General features: G+C 46.9%; 1 long non-coding RNA gene across 1 annotated transcript; it reads left to right on the top strand.

Annotated features, from left to right (window-relative positions):
* Nucleotides 1-426: 426 nt before the first annotated feature.
* LOC309342046 lies at nucleotides 427-4,539 on the top strand. Its single transcript, XR_014156689.1, has 3 exons — nucleotides 427-576; nucleotides 2,934-3,445; nucleotides 3,992-4,539. It is a non-coding gene; the product is annotated as an uncharacterized lncRNA (long non-coding RNA).
* The last annotated feature ends 2,202 nt before the right edge of the window (nucleotides 4,540-6,741 follow it).

Below are 6,741 nucleotides of genomic sequence, written 5' to 3'. Positions count from 1 at the left end.
TAGGGAGAAAGAAAGGGAGGGAGAAAGAAAGGAAGGAGGGAGGGAGAAAAAGGACCGGGAAGATTTTATTTCTGCTATGGAACTTGGCAGGGGGTGGGGGGCGCACAGGGAGCACCAAAAATCAGCCAACACATCAGTTAAGGACAGTGGATATATCTGCAGCATTTGGGTGATGTGAAGAATTTATTTGGTCAAGACTCAGAAATAATAACAGTACTCGTAATAATCTCAGTAAAAGTTGTAAGCGGCATTGACATCCCGCTGTGGGGGCTGAGAATGGGCGTAGTCGGGGGGGGTGCAGGGGTGCAAGTAATTAAACAAAAATTCTTAACTAATTGACCAATCGCGTCGCAGATAGCTCGGTTCTGCCCTCTCTAGAATAAATTCTGACCCGCCCCAAACACAAATCCTGGCTACGCCCATGGGCTGAGGCACAGAATTTTGCCACTTTGGGGCGATTCCAGATGGAGGTTTAATTTGCAAATGGGTTGTTGAGATATGGCAAATGCGTAATTGGCAACAGGGGGCGTTGTGAAAAAAAGAAACTTACTGGATTCATTCCTCTCCCCAGAAAAGGTAAATCAGGATTAAGTGGGTGGGGGAAATACGGAGTGTCATTCGGACTCTGCAAAAAAGAACAAACCACCTTGCGTGTATGGGGGTGGCGGTTGAGAGCACCCGTCCCATAATATGCAGTCATCCGGAAGCACCCCTAGTGTGTGGTTTTGCTTTAGGCTGATTGCTGCAATAGCTGGATTTGTTTGGCTCGCAGATCAAAGTGAATGCGAGGAACGCAGATGGAGGAGGGCAAGTTCTGGCCCCAATTTACTTGCATTCATTAGCATACATGAGAAGGAGGGGCTTCCCATGCAGTTCCTCATGAATGCATGTTGGTCACTGCAGTCATAGTCATCTGGTCTAACGAATCTCAATACGAGGTCTCCCATCCAGTTTGAAACCATACCGGACCCTGCTTAGCTTGGCAAATATGCTCACAGTTTTATTGCTCCACAGATTGGATGACTTCAAAAGAGGAGCAGCCAAATTTATGGGTGGCTAGGCTGTCCATGGATACTTGCCACAACGGCTATTGCGTTCTCCCTCCTCTGTTGGAGGAGGTGTGCTTCGTATTAATAACACCAGCTTCTGGGAATCTCAGAGCACTGTTGCGCTTGGATCCTGCTTGCAGTCTTCCTGTAGGCACCTGGTTCATTGCCGTGAGAACAAGATGTTGGATTAGTCGGGTCTATGGCCTGATCCAACAGGTCTCTTCTTCGTATATCCACCTTGGATGTTATATTGGCTGCAATGAATCCAGAGTTGCCTGGATTGACCAGAGACTGGCTAAGGCTGTAAGCCCCCACTCAGCTCCATTGGACTTGTGTGTAGGATTGCAGGTTGTGCATGGCAGACCCTCACTTGTTTGAGCCCTGTGTTGTGTAGCTCAAATAGCTGACAGCAGCCCGCACCCTATTGCTTTGCCCGCTTTGCATGCCTCACATTTCAGGTCAGGGTTTCAGCATAATCTCCTTCCCTGTCTGAAAAACAGGGACGATTTCCTTCCCTTTAAAAAAGCCAGCACCAGACCGCAAACACACACACACCCCTTGATGGGTGTGTGTTGTAGTGGGTGACACACCAGCATCACAGACTTTGGTTCAAGCCAGTGAGTGGCCCATCTAGTCCAGCACCCTGTTCTCACAGTAGCCAACCAGGTGTCCACGGGAAGTATGTCTATATAATAAATAAAGTGGGTCACAGAAGGTGGTTTCTGCACATGCTGTAGAGGGAAGTGAGGGGCAGGTGGGGCTTGTCCACCTGGGAAAGTAGCCCATCTTGGAGAAGGAAAACTCTGGTCCTAAATCTCTGCTGACTTGCGAGATATCTTTGGGAGAAGAAAAGCTTAAGAAATAAACACTACACAAATCTGGAGCGGAGTCCCTAAGACAGTTGAATGGCGCCTTGTACATCTCCTTCCAGCAACTCCTGCAGCCAAACTGGTGCCAAACGTTTGGCTTTGCTCTCCTTTGGACCCCATCAGTGAGGCCTAGAGCAGGGGTCTTGTCATCTTGGCAGCCCAGGACCCTCATACACACTGCCCAGGCTTGTGCCCCAGAGAGGACACTTTGGTGCTGCTAAAGCAGCAGTTTAACTTCACCCCTGGATGTGCATTGCATTGTCTCCCGAGGCAGACATGCCAGCTAGAAGATGTATTTTTAGGGTATTTCTTTTACATCTATTTTCTATCAAATCAAGCCTCTTCAGCTCACTCTAGAAATGTCAGCCGAGCAATGCTAGCCGTCAGCAACAGCTGAGCATGCAAACATTAATGAATTCCACACTTGACACCACTCAGCTGGATTCCTTTACTATACCTTACAAAGCCAGGGCCGGTTCTACCATTAGGCAGCTGCCTCAGGTGGCAAGTGCTGGGGGGTGGCAGCAGTCCCCTGACCACTCCCCCTCAGCAGAAGAAATGGGGCACTTCCCCACCAATTACAGTTTGTCCCACCTGCATAGCTTGTTAATTATAACCAGTCAGCCTCCGCCTCCATCTGCTATGCTGGGGGTCCCTGTCTCCTGCCCCACACAGTCCCAAGGAATCAGTTACTGTACCACTGTTCTTCCTGAGTCCCCTAAGTGGCCTGCTCTGTCCTTCCAAACCTAGCCTACTATCCTGCACAGCAAAGGATGCCGCCCTTTCGCTAGAGTTGGAACAAAGTTCAATTGCCCATCTTGCCAGAACCTGGGGACACCATCTTATTATTATAATTTATTGTTGTTGTTGTTGTTGTTATTTATACTGCCCCTTCATCTGTAGGTCTCAGGGTGCTTCACAACATAAAATTACAATATAGAAATCACAAAATGTTTAGTAAAAATAAGAACAAAAGCAAATAACTAATTCCCCCTTCCACAACACTTTTTAAAAGGTGTTGGATGTCAATCAGCCAAAGACCTGGTTAAAGGGGAACGTTTTTGCCAGGTGCCTAAAGGTGTGTGATGAAGCCACCAGGAGAGCCTCCCTGGAGAAAGCGTTCCACAAATGAGGAGCCACTGCAGAAAAGCCCCTGTTCTCGTGTCGCCATCACCCAGGCCTCTTGTGGAGGAGGCATGCAAAAAAGGGCCTCAGCAGATGATCTCAGAATCCAGGTAGGTTCCTTGAAGTATTGCGGTCCTGATCCATTGTTCTCAGCCTCAGGCAGTGAAGCAGCTTGGGCAGCCGTGTCCGTAGCAGCCTACCTTCCAGGCTGTCGGAAGGATGAATGAGGAGCACAGTTGTTGCATGCCTTTAATCCTAGCATGGACCGCAAATTAAAGGAAAGGGGTAAAGGCAGGCCAGTGTGTTGTAGATCCTTCGCAAAGCCCTTTCATTAAAAGCACACGGGGACTGGTCTGTTCTTCCCAGCACAGAAGGCGTCACCAGACAGCGCCGACTCCACAGGTAAGTTTGCTGCTACAGTTTCTCTCTGTGTCTCTGTCCCTTTTTTTTCCATGGCGTAAGCGAGGAAGCCAACAAAGGTTACCTCATAAATTCCAAGCGCTGGCACAAGGCAGTCCTCCCTTCGTTTAGGGCCGCAAGTATGAAGTTAAGAGATAAAGAGGGAATTACACGATAAGGTCCTCTTAATCCCGGGCCGCTTCATGCAATTAAAATGAGCTTCACCCTCCTGTAATTGGGAGGCGGCAGCCTGCCAAACCGAGGGAGCAGAACATCCCTGGCGCAAAAGGAAGAAGGCTCCAAGATGAGAGCGAGGCAACTTATCACCCCCACCAGGAAAATAATAATAATAATAATTACCAAACGTTTTAAAAAAGCAGCCAAGGATACAGAAAGAACAGGGGGGGAGGGGTAGAGATGGAGGAGCAGGAAGAGAAATAGGAATTGATGAGGTGAAAGCAGAAAGGATTGACAATGGAGGATTACTTCACTTTCCAATTTCACAAGATAAATCCCTCTTTCTTTCTTTCTTTCTTTCTTTCTTTCCAGGGAAAGACGATTCACATTCCATACTGGGTGACACAACTCACACCTGGACTACGGGGATGGTAGGAGGGTCAGCCAAGAGCTGGAGCCCTAAGTGAATGTCTTGCCGAAAAACTCCATCGCTAACATTTTTAAGGAGAGGTTGGGTGGCCATGTGTCATGGCTGCTTTAGTTGAGATTTCAGCACTGCAGGGGGTTAGACTAGATGACCCTGGGGTCCCTCCCAACCCTGCAGTTCTATGATTCTGTGATCTAACTCGCAGGACGCTCAGTTGAGACTGGTCCATTTGGGCAAATGGGGCACTGAACGCTGCCCCCCCACATCTGCCTTCTTACATCTGCCTGGGGTGGGGGGGACGGCACCCCACTTTCCCCCTCCTTGGTCTTGGTGTCACCCTTGCAAAACTCAGCAAGGAGAAGGATGGGGACTGAACCGAAATCAGTGTAGTGCTTAGAGTGTTGGACTAAGACTGACCAGGTCTGGGCAAGAGAAATGGATGAACTATGCAGAACTGACTAAAACGACATACAAATTGCGAGATAAGGACAACTGTGACATTCAAATTACTTGAAAAGACGACAAAATGAATTGGACCCCTTGGCAGGTTTTGAATAAACATACACAAATTTATTGATTGTTAACATAGTAGATAGATAATATAAGGATCTGTACAATTTTACATTATGCAGAGAACAATATGAGTTGAAAAATCAAAGGTAGGAGCTGAGGGAAGCCTCGGGGGGAGGGAGGGAGGGTTAGATGGGGGGGAAGGGGGGAAATAATGAATATGAGATGTTTTTATATTTTGTTATGTTGAAATTGTTAATAATAATAATATTATTTATATATATATATATATATATATATATATATATATATATATATATATATGCAGGTTTTGGTGTCCTCGGGTGTCTTCCCGTGTAAAAGTTGGGGTGTCTAGGCGACGTTTCGACGAGGTCTCACTCGTCATCTTCAGGACACCCGAGGACACCAAAACCTGCATTCCTGTACCCGTGAAAATCTACGAAAGCAAATATATATATATATATATATATATATATATATATATATATAATATATTTTAAAAGACTGACGAGACCTGGGTTCAAATCCCTGCTCAGCCATGAAGCTCACTGGGTGATCCTTGGGCTAGTTGTCGCTTCTCTCAGCCTAACCTAACTCACAGGATCAAAGGACCTCAACTATCTGAAGGGCTGTAGCATGGAAAATGGAGCGAGCTTGTTTTCTCGTGCTCCAGAGGGTAGGACTCGAACCAGTGGCTTTAAGTTACAGGGAAGGAGATTCCGACTAAACACCAGGAAAAACTTTCTGACATTAAGAGCTGTTCGGCAGTAGAACAGAGTCCCACGAGAGGTGGTGGACTTTCCTTCCTTGGAGGTTTTGAAGCAGAGGTTGGATGGCCATCTGTCATGGATGCTTTAGTTGAGATCCCTGCATTGCAGGGGGTTGGACTAGATGACCGTCGGGTCCCTTCCAACTCTATAAAATTCTGTGATTTGTTGTATGCCACCTTGAGCTCCTTGGAGATAAGGTTGCATATACAGTGGTACCTCTGGTTGCGAATGGGATCCGTTCCGGAGGCCAGTTCGCAACATGAAAAGAGTGCAACCCCCAGCGGCGCATCTGCGCATAAGCGGGTTGCGATTCGCTGCTTCTGCACATGTGCATGATGTCATTTTGCACATCTGCGCATGCGCGAGTGGCAAAACCCGGAAGTAACCCTTTCACCATGGGACATAACCTGAAAGAACGTAACACGAAGCGGACATAACATGAGGTATGAGTGTAAATGCAATAAATAAAGGCATGGGGAAGTGTGGCCTCTGCAGTGACCCCCAAGCCCTGTCCCTCTGCAAATGCCAACTGACTGTCGGTGCTAACGAAGCCCACCCCCTCTCTTCCCAGCCCGTTTGCAGGCATGGGAAGTTTTAAGTGCTTGTGGTTATTTTAATACAATACCGGAACGCTACATTTAGCTTATGGATTATTCTGAGACAGGATATGCATGAAAAAAAATCTCTCTCTTGGTATTTAAATTCACATCACAGAGGAGTCTTCCCCAATCTGGTGCCCTTCAGAACTCCCAGCAGCCCCACCCACAAGCGGGGATTTGAACCCTGCCCTCACAGTCCGCCATGCTAACCATTGCACCACACTGTCGCTGCACGTCACACGGGATTCAAGTGTGGGGCAGGTGGGCCCGGCTTAGGGAAAAACAGCCAGGTTTAGGCCTCATGATATTCCAAATCCTTGGTTTAAACAAATGCAAACTTAAATAAAACTGGGGGAAGCCATGAATTTTATTGACTACAACTTACTTCTTCCCGAATTCAATGGATTCTTTCCCTTCTTGGAGTGATGCTTCCTGCCTTATGACTATTATGTCTGTTTTTTAAATTTTTTGATATATTTTATGCATTTTTGTTGCAAACTGCTTTGATATTTATTTTTTAAAATGAAATTGTGGTCTATAATTTTTTTTGCAAAATAATAATAATCATGATTATTATCTTTCCTTTAACTAGGGTACAATCTCCCCACTTTTTAAACTGTTATAAAGTGAGAGTCAATACCTGGGGAAAGGGGTTTCTGGAAGGTCTGGGTCCAGCAGAAGTCTCGCCCCTCCCTCCATCCTCCCTCCCCTTCTCCTCCTCCAACCCGGCTTCCTCTCTCTCCATCTCACCAAGCAGTGAGAACAAGTAGGGATTTACGAGTTGTGGGGAGCCGG

Source organism: Podarcis erhardii (assembly GCF_964252035.2).
Source record: "Podarcis erhardii genome assembly, chromosome: 5".
Lineage (NCBI taxonomy): Eukaryota > Metazoa > Chordata > Lepidosauria > Squamata > Lacertidae > Podarcis > Podarcis erhardii.
Note: the sequence above shows the minus strand (reverse complement) of the source record. Positions and strands in the feature narration are given on the sequence as shown.